The sequence below is a fragment of the Platalea leucorodia genome, assembly GCF_965183815.1.
Source record: "Platalea leucorodia genome assembly, chromosome: 32".
Lineage (NCBI taxonomy): Eukaryota > Metazoa > Chordata > Aves > Pelecaniformes > Threskiornithidae > Platalea > Platalea leucorodia.
Window position 1 is genome coordinate 504,848 of NC_138854.1, and position 14,129 is coordinate 518,976.

Below are 14,129 nucleotides of genomic sequence, written 5' to 3' on the forward strand. Positions count from 1 at the left end.
AATGGGGTTGCCTGGCTCCTTGAAGAGCAGCAAGAGCTTTTGGTCCTGGCACCTTTGGTGTGGGAGGAATCCCTGGACGTTCGCAATTGCTGAGCCGGGCTCCGGCTGTACCGAGGGGCGCAGGCAGCTAGTATTGGACTTTGGGAGGCTGTCGCAAGAGAGAGCGCCAGCGTTTGTGGGGCTGTGAATGGGGTTGCCTGGCTCCTTGAAGAGCAGCAAGAGCTTTTGGTCCTGCCCCCTTTGGTGTGGCAGGAATCCCCGGACGTTCGCAATTGCTGAGCCGGGCTCCGGCTGTACTCGGTGGTGGAGGCAGCTAGTATTGGACTTTGGTAGTCTCTCGCAAGAGAGAGCGCCAGCGTTTGTGGGGCTGTGAATGGGGTTGCCTGGCTCCTTGAAGAGCAGCAAGAGCTTTTGGTCCTGGCCCCTTTGGTGTGGGAGGAATCCCTGGACGTTCGCAGTTCCTGAGCCGGGCTCCAGCTGTACTGAGGGGCGCAGGCAGCTAGTATTGGACTTTGGGAGTCTCTCGCAAGAGAGAGCGGCAGCGTTTGTGGGGCTGTGAATGGGGTTGCCTGGCTCCTTGAAGAGCAGCAAGAGCTTTTGGTCCTGGCCCCTTTGGTGTGGGAGGAATCCCTGGATGTTCGCAATTGCTGAGCCGGGCTCTGGCTGTACCGAGGGGCGCAGGCAGCTAGTATTGGACTTTGGGAGGCTCTCGCAAGAGAGGGCGCCAGCGTTTGTGGGGCTGTGAATGGGGTTGCGTGGCTCCTTGAAGAGCAGCAAGAGCTTTTGGTCCTGGCCCCTTTGGTGTGGGAGGAATCCCTGGACGTTCGCAGTTCCTGAGCCGGGCTCCGGCTGTACTGAGGGGCGCAGGCAGCTAGTATTGGACTTTGGGAGGCTCTCGCAAGAGAGAGCGCCAGCGTTTGTGGGGCTGTGAATGGGGTTGCCTGGCTCCTTGAAGAGCAGCAAGAGCTTTTGGTCCTGGCCCCTTTGGTGTGGGAGGAATCCCTGGACGTTCGCAATTGCTGAGCCGGGCTCCGGCTGTACTCGGTGGCGCAGGCAGCTAGTATTGGACTTTGGGAGGCTGTCGCAAGAGAGAGCGCCAGCGTTTGTGGGGCTGTGAATGGGGTTGCCTGGCTCCTTGAAGAGCAGCAAGAGCTTTTGGTCCTGGCCCCTTTGGTGTGGGAGGAATCCCTGGACGTTCGCAATTGCTGAGCCGGGCTCCGGCTGTACCGAGGGGCGGAGGCAGCTAGTATTGGACTTTGGGAGACTCTCGAAAGAGAGAGCGGCAGCGTTTGTGGGGCTGTGAATGGGGTTGCCTGGCTCCTTGAAGAGCCGCAAGAGCTTTTGGTCCTGCCCCCTTTGGTGTGGCAGGAATCCCTGGACGTTCGCAGTTCCTGAGCCGGGCTCCGGCTGTACTGAGGGGCGCAGGCAGCTAGTATTGGACTTTGGGAGGCTGTCGCAAGAGAGAGCGTCAGCGTTTGTGGGGCTGTGAATGGGGTTGCCTGGCTCCTTGAAGAGCAGCAAGAGCTTTTGGTCCTGGCCCCTTCGGTGTGGGAGGAATCCCTGGACGTTAGCAATTGCTGAGCCGGGCTCCGGCTGTACCGAGCGGCGCAGGCAGCTAGTATTGGACTTTGGGAGGCTCTCGCAAGAGAGGGCGCCAGCGTTTGTGGGGCTGTGAATGGGGTTGCCTGGCTCCTCGAAGAGCAGCAAGAGCTTTTGGTCCTGGCCCCTTTGGTGTGGGAGGAATCCCTGGACGTTCGCAGTTCCTGAGCCGGGCTCCGGCTGTACTGAGGGGCGCAGGCAGCTAGTATTGGACTTTGGGAGGCTCTCGCAAGAGAGAGCGCCAGTGTTTGTGGGGCTGTGAATGGGGTTGCCTGGCTCCTTGAAGAGCAGCAAGAGCTTTTGGTCCTGGCCCCTTTGGTGTGGGAGGAATCCCTGGACGTTCGCAATTGCTGAGCCGGGCTCCGGCTGTACTGAGGGGCGCAGGCAGCTAGTATTGGACTTTGGGAGGCTGTCGCAAGAGAGAGCGCCATCGTTTGTGGGGCTGTGAATGGGGTTGCCTGGCTCCTTGAAGAGCAGCAAGAGCTTTTGGTCCTGGCCCCTTTGGTGTGGGTGGAATCCCTGAATGTTTGTAATTGCTGAGCCGGGCTCCGGCTGTACTCGGTGGCGCAGGCAGCTAGTATTGGACTTTGGGAGGCTGTCGCAAGAGAGAGCGTCAGCGTTTGTGGGGCTGTGAATGGGGTTGCGTGGCTCCTTGAAGAGCAGCAAGAGCTTTTGGTCCTGGCCCCTTTGGTGTGGGAGGAATCCCTGGACGTTCGCAGTTCCTGAGCCGGGCTCCGGCTGTACTGAGGGGCGCAGGCAGCTAGTATTGGACTTTGGGAGGCTGTCGCAAGAGAGAGCGCCAGCGTTTGTGGGGCTGTGAATGGGGTTGCCTGGCTCCTTGAAGAGCAGCAAGAGCTTTTGGTCCTGGCCCCTTTGGTGTGGCAGGAATCCCTGGACGTTCGCAATTGCTGAGCCGGGCTCCGGCTGTACTCGGTGGCGCAGGCAGCTAGTATTGGACTTTGGGAGGCTGTCGCAAGAGAGAGCGCCAGCGTTTGTGGGGCTGTGAATGGGGTTGCCTGGCTCCTTGAAGAGCAGCAAGAGCTTTTGGTCCTGGCCCCTTTGGTGTGGGAGGAATCCCTGGACGTTTGCAATTGCTGAGCCGGGCTCGGGCTGTACTGAGGGGCGCAGGCAGCTAGTATTGGACTTTGGGAGGCTCTCGCAAGAGAGAGCGCCATCGTTTGTGGGGCTGTGAATGGGGTTGCCTGGCTCCTTGAAGAGCAGCAAGAGCTTTTGGTCCTGGCCCCTTTGGTGTGGGAGGAATCCCTGGATGTTCGCAATTGCTGAGCCGGGCTCCGGCTGTACTCGGTGGTGCAGGCAGCTAGTATTGGACTTTGGGAGGCTCTCGCAAGAGAGAGCGCCATCGTTTGTGGGGCTGTGAATGGGGTTGCCTGGCTCCTTGAAGAGCAGCAAGAGCTTTTGGTCCTGGCCCCTTTGGTGTGGGAGGAATCCCTGGACGTTTGCAATTGCTGAGCCGGGCTCGGGCTGTACTGAGGGGCGCAGGCAGCTAGTATTGGACTTTGGGAGGCTGTCGCAAGAGAGAGCGCCAGCGTTTGTGGGGCTGTGAATGGGGTTGCCTGGCTCCTTGAAGAGCAGCAAGAGCTTTTGGTCCTGCCCCCTTTGGTGTGGCAGGAATCCCTGGACGTTTGCAATTGCTGAGCCGGGCTCCGGCTGTACCGAGCGGCGCAGGCAGCTAGTATTGGACTTTGGGAGTCTCTCGCAAGAGAGAGCGCCAGCGTTTGTGGGGCTGTGAATGGGGTTGCCTGGCTCCTTGAAGAGCAGCAAGAGCTTTTGGTCCTGGCCCCTTTGGTGTGGCAGGAATCCCTGGACGTTTGCAATTGCTGAGCCGGGCTCCGGCCGTACCGAGGGGTGCAGGCAGCTAGTATTGGACTTTGGGAGGCTGTCGCAAGAGAGAGCGCCATCGTTTGTGGGGCTGTGAATGGGGTTGCCTGGCTCCTTGAAGAGCAGCAAGAGCTTTTGGTCCTGCCCCCTTTGGTGTGGGAGGAATCCCTGGACGTTCGCAATTGCTGAGCTGGGCTCCGGCTGTACTCGGTGGTGCAGGCAGCTAGTATTGGACTTTGGGAGTCTCTCGCAAGAGAGAGCGGCAGCGTTTGTGGGGCTGTGAATGGGGTTGCCTGGCTCCTTGAAGAGCAGCAAGAGCTTTTGGTCCTGGCCCCTTTGGTGTGGGAGGAATCCCTGGATGTTCGCAATTGCTGAGCCGGGCTCTGGCTGTACCGAGCGGCGCAGGCAGCTAGTATTGGACTTTGGGAGGCTCTCGCAAGAGAGGGCGCCAGCGTTTGTGGGGCTGTGAATGGGGTTGCGTGGCTCCTTGAAGAGCAGCAAGAGCTTTTGGTCCTGGCCCCTTTGGTGTGGGAGGAATCCCTGGACGTTCGCAGTTCCTGAGCCGGGCTCCGGCTGTACTGAGGGGCGCAGGCAGCTAGTATTGGACTTTGGGAGGCTCTCGCAAGAGAGAGCGCCAGTGTTTGTGGGGCTGTGAATGGGGTTGCCTGGCTCCTTGAAGAGCAGCAAGAGCTTTTGGTCCTGCCCCCTTTGGTGTGGGAGGAATCCCTGGACGTTCGCAATTGCTGAGCCGGGCTCCGGCTGTACCGAGGGGCGCAGGCAGCTAGTATTGGACTTTGGGAGGCTGTCGCAAGAGAGAGCGCCATCGTTTGTGGGGCTGTGAATGGGGTTGCCTGGCTCCTTGAAGAGCAGCAAGAGCTTTTGGTCCTGGCCCCTTTGGTGTGGGTGGAATCCCTGAATGTTTGTAATTGCTGAGCCGGGCTCCGGCTGTACTCGGTGGCGCAGGCAGCTAGTATTGGACTTTGGGAGGCTGTCGCAAGAGAGAGCGTCAGCGTTTGTGGGGCTGTGAATGGGGTTGCCTGGCTCCTTGAAGAGCAGCAAGAGCTTTTGGTCCTGGCCGCTTTGGTGTGGGAGGAATCCCTGGACGTTTGCAATTGCTGAGCCGGGCTCTGGCTGTACCGAGCGGCGCAGGCAGCTAGTATTGGACTTTGGGAGGCTCTCGCAAGAGAGGGCGCCAGCGTTTGTGGGGCTGTGAATGGGGTTGCGTGGCTCCTTGAAGAGCAGCAAGAGCTTTTGGTCCTGGCCCCTTTGGTGTGGGAGGAATCCCTGGACGTTCGCAATTGCTGAGCCAGGCTCCGGCTGTACTGAGGGGCGCAGGCAGCTAGTATTGGACTTTGGGAGGCTGTCGCAAGAGAGAGCGCCAGCGTTTGTGGGGCTGTGAATGGGGTTGCCTGGCTCCTTGAAGAGCAGCAAGAGCTTTTGGTCCTGGCACCTTTGGTGTGGGAGGAATCCCTGGACGTTCGCAATTGCTGAGCCGGGCTGCGACTGTACTCGGTGGCGCAGGCAGCTAGTATTGGACTTTGGGAGGCTGTCGCAAGAGAGAGCGCCAGCGTTTGTGGGGCTGTGAATGGGGTTGCCTGGCTCCTTGAAGAGCAGCAAGAGCTTTTGGTCCTGGCCCCTTCGGTGTGGGAGGAATCCCTGGACATTTGCAATTGCTGAGCCGGGCTCGGGCTGTACTTAGGGGCGCAGGCAGCTAGTATTGGACTTTGGGAGGCTGTCGCAAGAGAGAGCGCCATCGTTTGTGGGGCTGTGAATGGGGTTGCCTGGCTCCTTGAAGAGCAGCAAGAGCTTTTGGTCCTGCCCCCTTTGGTGTGGGAGGAATCCCTGGACGTTTGCAATTGCTGAGCCGGGCTCCGGCTGTACTCGTTGGTGCAGGCAGCTAGTATTGGACTTTGGGAGGCTGTCGCAAGAGAGAGCGCCAGCGTTTGTGGGGCTGTGAATGGGGTTGCCTGGCTCCTTGAAGAGCAGCAAGAGCTTTTGGTCCTGGCACCTTTTGTGTGGGAGGAATCCCTGGACGTTCGCAATTGCTGAGCTGGGCTCGGGCTGTACTGAGGGGCGCAGGCAGCTAGTATTGGACTTTGGGAGGCTGTCGCAAGAGAGAGCGCCAGCGTTTGTGGGGCTGTGAATGGGGTTGCCTGGCTCCTTGAAGAGCAGCAAGAGCTTTTGGTCCTGGCACCTTTGGTGTGGGAGGAATCCCTGGACGTTCGCAATTGCTGAGCCGGGCTCCGGCTGTACCGAGGGGCGCAGGCAGCTAGTATTGGACTTTGGGAGGCTGTCGCAAGAGAGAGCGCCATCGTTTGTGGGGCTGTGAATGGGGTTGCCTGGCTCCTTGAAGAGCAGCAAGAGCTTTTGGTCCTGCCCCCTTTGGTGTGGCAGGAATCCCCGGACGTTCGCAATTGCTGAGCCGGGCTCCGGCTGTACTCGGTGGTGGAGGCAGCTAGTATTGGACTTTGGTAGTCTCTCGCAAGAGAGAGCGCCAGCGTTTGTGGGGCTGTGAATGGGGTTGCCTGGCTCCTTGAAGAGCAGCAAGAGCTTTTGGTCCTGGCCCCTTTGGTGTGGGAGGAATCCCTGGACGTTCGCAGTTCCTGAGCCGGGCTCCGGCTGTACTGAGGGGCGCAGGCAGCTAGTATTGGACTTTGGGAGTCTCTCGCAAGAGAGAGCGGCAGCGTTTGTGGGGCTGTGAATGGGGTTGCCTGGCTCCTTGAAGAGCAGCAAGAGCTTTTGGTCCTGGCCCCTTTGGTGTGGGAGGAATCCCTGGATGTTCGCAATTGCTGAGCCGGGCTCTGGCTGTACCGAGCGGCGCAGGCAGCTAGTATTGGACTTTGGGAGGCTCTCGCAAGAGAGGGCGCCAGCGTTTGTGGGGCTGTGAATGGGGTTGCGTGGCTCCTTGAAGAGCAGCAAGAGCTTTTGGTCCTGGCCCCTTTGGTGTGGGAGGAATCCCTGGACGTTCGCAATTGCTGAGCCGGGCTCCGGCTGTACCGAGGGGCGCAGGCAGCTAGTATTGGACTTTGGGAGGCTCTCGCAAGAGAGAGCGCCATCGTTTGTGGGGCTGTGAATGGGGTTGCCTGGCTCCTTGAAGAGCAGCAAGAGCTTTTGGTCCTGGCCCCTTTGGTGTGGGTGGAATCCCTGAATGTTTGTAATTGCTGAGCCGGGCTCCGGCTGTACTCGGTGGCGCAGGCAGCTAGTATTGGACTTTGGGAGGCTGTCGCAAGAGAGAGCGCCAGCGTTTGTGGGGCTGTGAATGGGGTTGCCTGGCTCCTTGAAGAGCAGCAAGAGCTTTTGGTCCTGGCCCCTTCGGTGTGGGAGGAATCCCTGGACGTTTGCAATTGCTGAGCCGGGCTCCGGCTGTACCGAGCGGCGCAGGCAGCTAGTATTGGACTTTGGGAGGCTGTCGCAAGAGAGAGCGCCAGCGTTTGTGGGGCTGTGAATGGGGTTGCCTGGCTCCTTGAAGAGCAGCAAGAGCTTTTGGTCCTGGCCCCTTCGGTGTGGGAGGAATCCCTGGACGTTCGCAATTGCTGAGCCGGGCTCCGGCTGTACTCGGTGGCGCAGGCAGCTAGTATTGGACTTTGGGAGGCTGTCGCAAGAGAGAGCGCCATCGTTTGTGGGGCTGTGAATGGGGTTGCCTGGCTCCTTGAAGAGCAGCAAGAGCTTTTGGTCCTGCCCCCTTTGGTGTGGGAGGAATCCCTGGACGTTCGCAATTGCTGAGCCGGGCTCCGGCTGTACTCGTTGGTGCAGGCAGCTAGTATTGGACTTGGGGAGGCTGTCGCAAGAGAGAGCGCCAGCGTTTGTGGGGCTGTGAATGGGGTTGCCTGGCTCCTTGAAGAGCAGCAAGAGCTTTTGGTCCTGGCACCTTTTGTGTGGGAGGAATCCCTGGACGTTCGCAATTGCTGAGTTGGGCTCGGGCTGTACTGAGGGGCGCAGGCAGCTAGTATTGGACTTTGGGAGGCTGTCGCAAGAGAGAGCGCCAGCGTTTGTGGGGCTGTGAATGGGGTTGCCTGGCTCCTTGAAGAGCAGCAAGAGCTTTTGGTCCTGGCACCTTTGGTGTGGGAGGAATCCCTGGACGTTCGCAATTGCTGAGCCGGGCTCCGGCTGTACCGAGGGGCGCAGGCAGCTAGTATTGGACTTTGGGAGGCTGTCGCAAGAGAGAGCGCCATCGTTTGTGGGGCTGTGAATGGGGTTGCCTGGCTCCTTGAAGAGCAGCAAGAGCTTTTGGTCCTGCCCCCTTTGGTGTGGCAGGAATCCCCGGACGTTCGCAATTGCTGAGCCGGGCTCCGGCTGTACTCGGTGGTGGAGGCAGCTAGTATTGGACTTTGGTAGTCTCTCGCAAGAGAGAGCGCCAGCGTTTGTGGGGCTGTGAATGGGGTTGCCTGGCTCCTTGAAGAGCAGCAAGAGCTTTTGGTCCTGGCCCCTTTGGTGTGGGAGGAATCCCTGGACGTTCGCAATTGCTGAGCCGGGCTCCGGCTGTACTGAGGGGCGCAGGCAGCTAGTATTGGACTTTGGGAGGCTGTCGCAAGAGAGAGCGGCAGCGTTTGTGGGGCTGTGAATGGGGTTGCCTGGCTCCTTGAAGAGCAGCAAGAGCTTTTGGTCCTGGCCCCTTTGGTGTGGGAGGAATCCCTGGACGTTCGCAATTGCTGAGCCGGGCTCCGGCTGTACCGAGCGGCGCAGGCAGCTAGTATTGGACTTTGGGAGGCTGTCGCAAGAGAGAGCGTCAGCGTTAGTGGGGCTGTGAATGGGGTTGCCTGGCTCCTTGAAGAGCAGCAAGAGCTTTTGGTCCTGGCCCCTTCGGTGTGGGAGGAATCCCTGGATGTTCGCAATTGCTGAGCCGGGCTCTGGCTGTACCGAGCGGCGCAGGCAGCTAGTATTGGACTTTGGGAGGCTCTCGCAAGAGAGGGCACCAGCGTTTGTGGGGCTGTGAATGGGGTTGCGTGGCTCCTTGAAGAGCAGCAAGAGCTTTTGGTCCTGGCCCCTTTGGTGTGGGAGGAATCCCTGGACGTTCGCAGTTCCTGAGCCGGGCTCCGGCTGTACTGAGGGGTGCAGGCAGCTAGTATTGGACTTTGGGAGGCTCTCGCAAGAGAGAGCGCCAGCGTTTGTGGGGCTGTGAATGGGGTTGCGTGGCTCCTTGAAGAGCAGCAAGAGCTTTTGGTCCTGGCCCCTTTGGTGTGGCAGGAATCCCTGGACGTTCGCAATTGCTGAGCCGGGCTCCGGCTGTACCGAGGGGCGGAGGCAGCTAGTATTGGACTTTGGGAGACTCTCGAAAGAGAGAGCGGCAGCGTTTGTGGGGCTGTGAATGGGGTTGCCTGGCTCCTTGAAGAGCCGCAAGAGCTTTTGGTCCTGCCCCCTTTGGTGTGGCAGGAATCCCTGGACGTTCGCAGTTCCTGAGCCGGGCTCCGGCTGTACTGAGGGGCGCAGGCAGCTAGTATTGGACTTTGGGAGGCTGTCGCAAGAGAGAGCGTCAGCGTTTGTGGGGCTGTGAATGGGGTTGCCTGGCTCCTTGAAGAGCAGCAAGAGCTTTTGGTCCTGGCCCCTTCGGTGTGGGAGGAATCCCTGGACGTTCGCAATTGCTGAGCCGGGCTCCGGCTGTACTCGGTGGTGCAGGCAGCTAGTATTGGACTTTGGGAGTCTCTCGCAAGAGAGAGCGGCAGCGTTTGTGGGGCTGTGAATGGGGTTGCCTGGCTCCTTGAAGAGCAGCAAGAGCTTTTGGTCCTGGCCCCTTTGGTGTGGGAGGAATCCCTGGATGTTCGCAATTGCTGAGCCGGGCTCTGGCTGTACCGAGCGGCGCAGGCAGCTAGTATTGGACTTTGGGAGGCTCTCGCAAGAGAGGGCGCCAGCGTTTGTGGGGCTGTGAATGGGGTTGCGTGGCTCCTTGAAGAGCAGCAAGAGCTTTTGGTCCTGGCCCCTTTGGTGTGGGAGGAATCCCTGGACGTTCGCAGTTCCTGAGCCGGGCTCCGGCTGTACTGAGGGGCGCAGGCAGCTAGTATTGGACTTTGGGAGGCTCTCGCAAGAGAGAGCGCCAGTGTTTGTGGGGCTGTGAATGGGGTTGCCTGGCTCCTTGAAGAGCAGCAAGAGCTTTTGGTCCTGCCCCCTTTGGTGTGGGAGGAATCCCTGGACGTTCGCAATTGCTGAGCCGGGCTCCGGCTGTACCGAGGGGCGCAGGCAGCTAGTATTGGACTTTGGGAGGCTGTCGCAAGAGAGAGCGCCATCGTTTGTGGGGCTGTGAATGGGGTTGCCTGGCTCCTTGAAGAGCAGCAAGAGCTTTTGGTCCTGGCCCCTTTGGTGTGGGTGGAATCCCTGAATGTTTGTAATTGCTGAGCCGGGCTCCGGCTGTACTCGGTGGCGCAGGCAGCTAGTATTGGACTTTGGGAGGCTGTCGCAAGAGAGAGCGTCAGCGTTTGTGGGGCTGTGAATGGGGTTGCCTGGCTCCTTGAAGAGCAGCAAGAGCTTTTGGTCCTGGCCGCTTTGGTGTGGGAGGAATCCCTGGACGTTTGCAATTGCTGAGCCGGGCTCTGGCTGTACCGAGCGGCGCAGGCAGCTAGTATTGGACTTTGGGAGGCTCTCGCAAGAGAGGGCGCCAGCGTTTGTGGGGCTGTGAATGGGGTTGCGTGGCTCCTTGAAGAGCAGCAAGAGCTTTTGGTCCTGGCCCCTTTGGTGTGGGAGGAATCCCTGGACGTTCGCAATTGCTGAGCCAGGCTCCGGCTGTACTGAGGGGCGCAGGCAGCTAGTATTGGACTTTGGGAGGCTGTCGCAAGAGAGAGCGCCAGCGTTTGTGGGGCTGTGAATGGGGTTGCCTGGCTCCTTGAAGAGCAGCAAGAGCTTTTGGTCCTGGCACCTTTGGTGTGGGAGGAATCCCTGGACGTTCGCAATTGCTGAGCCGGGCTGCGACTGTACTCGGTGGCGCAGGCAGCTAGTATTGGACTTTGGGAGGCTGTCGCAAGAGAGAGCGCCAGCGTTTGTGGGGCTGTGAATGGGGTTGCCTGGCTCCTTGAAGAGCAGCAAGAGCTTTTGGTCCTGGCCCCTTCGGTGTGGGAGGAATCCCTGGACATTTGCAATTGCTGAGCCGGGCTCGGGCTGTACTTAGGGGCGCAGGCAGCTAGTATTGGACTTTGGGAGGCTGTCGCAAGAGAGAGCGCCATCGTTTGTGGGGCTGTGAATGGGGTTGCCTGGCTCCTTGAAGAGCAGCAAGAGCTTTTGGTCCTGCCCCCTTTGGTGTGGGAGGAATCCCTGGACGTTTGCAATTGCTGAGCCGGGCTCCGGCTGTACTCGTTGGTGCAGGCAGCTAGTATTGGACTTTGGGAGGCTGTCGCAAGAGAGAGCGCCAGCGTTTGTGGGGCTGTGAATGGGGTTGCCTGGCTCCTTGAAGAGCAGCAAGAGCTTTTGGTCCTGGCACCTTTTGTGTGGGAGGAATCCCTGGACGTTCGCAATTGCTGAGCTGGGCTCGGGCTGTACTGAGGGGCGCAGGCAGCTAGTATTGGACTTTGGGAGGCTGTCGCAAGAGAGAGCGCCAGCGTTTGTGGGGCTGTGAATGGGGTTGCCTGGCTCCTTGAAGAGCAGCAAGAGCTTTTGGTCCTGGCACCTTTGGTGTGGGAGGAATCCCTGGACGTTCGCAATTGCTGAGCCGGGCTCCGGCTGTACCGAGGGGCGCAGGCAGCTAGTATTGGACTTTGGGAGGCTGTCGCAAGAGAGAGCGCCATCGTTTGTGGGGCTGTGAATGGGGTTGCCTGGCTCCTTGAAGAGCAGCAAGAGCTTTTGGTCCTGCCCCCTTTGGTGTGGCAGGAATCCCCGGACGTTCGCAATTGCTGAGCCGGGCTCCGGCTGTACTCGGTGGTGGAGGCAGCTAGTATTGGACTTTGGTAGTCTCTCGCAAGAGAGAGCGCCAGCGTTTGTGGGGCTGTGAATGGGGTTGCCTGGCTCCTTGAAGAGCAGCAAGAGCTTTTGGTCCTGGCCCCTTTGGTGTGGGAGGAATCCCTGGACGTTCGCAGTTCCTGAGCCGGGCTCCGGCTGTACTGAGGGGCGCAGGCAGCTAGTATTGGACTTTGGGAGTCTCTCGCAAGAGAGAGCGGCAGCGTTTGTGGGGCTGTGAATGGGGTTGCCTGGCTCCTTGAAGAGCAGCAAGAGCTTTTGGTCCTGGCCCCTTTGGTGTGGGAGGAATCCCTGGATGTTCGCAATTGCTGAGCCGGGCTCTGGCTGTACCGAGCGGCGCAGGCAGCTAGTATTGGACTTTGGGAGGCTCTCGCAAGAGAGGGCGCCAGCGTTTGTGGGGCTGTGAATGGGGTTGCGTGGCTCCTTGAAGAGCAGCAAGAGCTTTTGGTCCTGGCCCCTTTGGTGTGGGAGGAATCCCTGGACGTTCGCAATTGCTGAGCCGGGCTCCGGCTGTACCGAGGGGCGCAGGCAGCTAGTATTGGACTTTGGGAGGCTCTCGCAAGAGAGAGCGCCATCGTTTGTGGGGCTGTGAATGGGGTTGCCTGGCTCCTTGAAGAGCAGCAAGAGCTTTTGGTCCTGGCCCCTTTGGTGTGGGTGGAATCCCTGAATGTTTGTAATTGCTGAGCCGGGCTCCGGCTGTACTCGGTGGCGCAGGCAGCTAGTATTGGACTTTGGGAGGCTGTCGCAAGAGAGAGCGCCAGCGTTTGTGGGGCTGTGAATGGGGTTGCCTGGCTCCTTGAAGAGCAGCAAGAGCTTTTGGTCCTGGCCCCTTCGGTGTGGGAGGAATCCCTGGACGTTTGCAATTGCTGAGCCGGGCTCCGGCTGTACCGAGCGGCGCAGGCAGCTAGTATTGGACTTTGGGAGGCTGTCGCAAGAGAGAGCGCCAGCGTTTGTGGGGCTGTGAATGGGGTTGCCTGGCTCCTTGAAGAGCAGCAAGAGCTTTTGGTCCTGGCCCCTTCGGTGTGGGAGGAATCCCTGGACGTTCGCAATTGCTGAGCCGGGCTCCGGCTGTACTCGGTGGCGCAGGCAGCTAGTATTGGACTTTGGGAGGCTGTCGCAAGAGAGAGCGCCATCGTTTGTGGGGCTGTGAATGGGGTTGCCTGGCTCCTTGAAGAGCAGCAAGAGCTTTTGGTCCTGCCCCCTTTGGTGTGGGAGGAATCCCTGGACGTTCGCAATTGCTGAGCCGGGCTCCGGCTGTACTCGTTGGTGCAGGCAGCTAGTATTGGACTTGGGGAGGCTGTCGCAAGAGAGAGCGCCAGCGTTTGTGGGGCTGTGAATGGGGTTGCCTGGCTCCTTGAAGAGCAGCAAGAGCTTTTGGTCCTGGCACCTTTTGTGTGGGAGGAATCCCTGGACGTTCGCAATTGCTGAGTTGGGCTCGGGCTGTACTGAGGGGCGCAGGCAGCTAGTATTGGACTTTGGGAGGCTGTCGCAAGAGAGAGCGCCAGCGTTTGTGGGGCTGTGAATGGGGTTGCCTGGCTCCTTGAAGAGCAGCAAGAGCTTTTGGTCCTGGCACCTTTGGTGTGGGAGGAATCCCTGGACGTTCGCAATTGCTGAGCCGGGCTCCGGCTGTACCGAGGGGCGCAGGCAGCTAGTATTGGACTTTGGGAGGCTGTCGCAAGAGAGAGCGCCATCGTTTGTGGGGCTGTGAATGGGGTTGCCTGGCTCCTTGAAGAGCAGCAAGAGCTTTTGGTCCTGCCCCCTTTGGTGTGGCAGGAATCCCCGGACGTTCGCAATTGCTGAGCCGGGCTCCGGCTGTACTCGGTGGTGGAGGCAGCTAGTATTGGACTTTGGTAGTCTCTCGCAAGAGAGAGCGCCAGCGTTTGTGGGGCTGTGAATGGGGTTGCCTGGCTCCTTGAAGAGCAGCAAGAGCTTTTGGTCCTGGCCCCTTTGGTGTGGGAGGAATCCCTGGACGTTCGCAATTGCTGAGCCGGGCTCCGGCTGTACTGAGGGGCGCAGGCAGCTAGTATTGGACTTTGGGAGGCTGTCGCAAGAGAGAGCGGCAGCGTTTGTGGGGCTGTGAATGGGGTTGCCTGGCTCCTTGAAGAGCAGCAAGAGCTTTTGGTCCTGGCCCCTTTGGTGTGGGAGGAATCCCTGGACGTTCGCAATTGCTGAGCCGGGCTCCGGCTGTACCGAGCGGCGCAGGCAGCTAGTATTGGACTTTGGGAGGCTGTCGCAAGAGAGAGCGTCAGCGTTAGTGGGGCTGTGAATGGGGTTGCCTGGCTCCTTGAAGAGCAGCAAGAGCTTTTGGTCCTGGCCCCTTCGGTGTGGGAGGAATCCCTGGATGTTCGCAATTGCTGAGCCGGGCTCTGGCTGTACCGAGCGGCGCAGGCAGCTAGTATTGGACTTTGGGAGGCTCTCGCAAGAGAGGGCACCAGCGTTTGTGGGGCTGTGAATGGGGTTGCGTGGCTCCTTGAAGAGCAGCAAGAGCTTTTGGTCCTGGCCCCTTTGGTGTGGGAGGAATCCCTGGACGTTCGCAGTTCCTGAGCCGGGCTCCGGCTGTACTGAGGGGTGCAGGCAGCTAGTATTGGACTTTGGGAGGCTCTCGCAAGAGAGAGCGCCAGCGTTTGTGGGGCTGTGAATGGGGTTGCGTGGCTCCTTGAAGAGCAGCAAGAGCTTTTGGTCCTGGCCCCTTTGGTGTGGCAGGAATCCCTGGACGTTCGCAATTGCTGAGCCGGGCTCCGGCTGTACCGAGGGGCGGAGGCAGCTAGTATTGGACTTTGGGAGACTCTCGAAAGAGAGAGCGGCAGCGTTTGTGG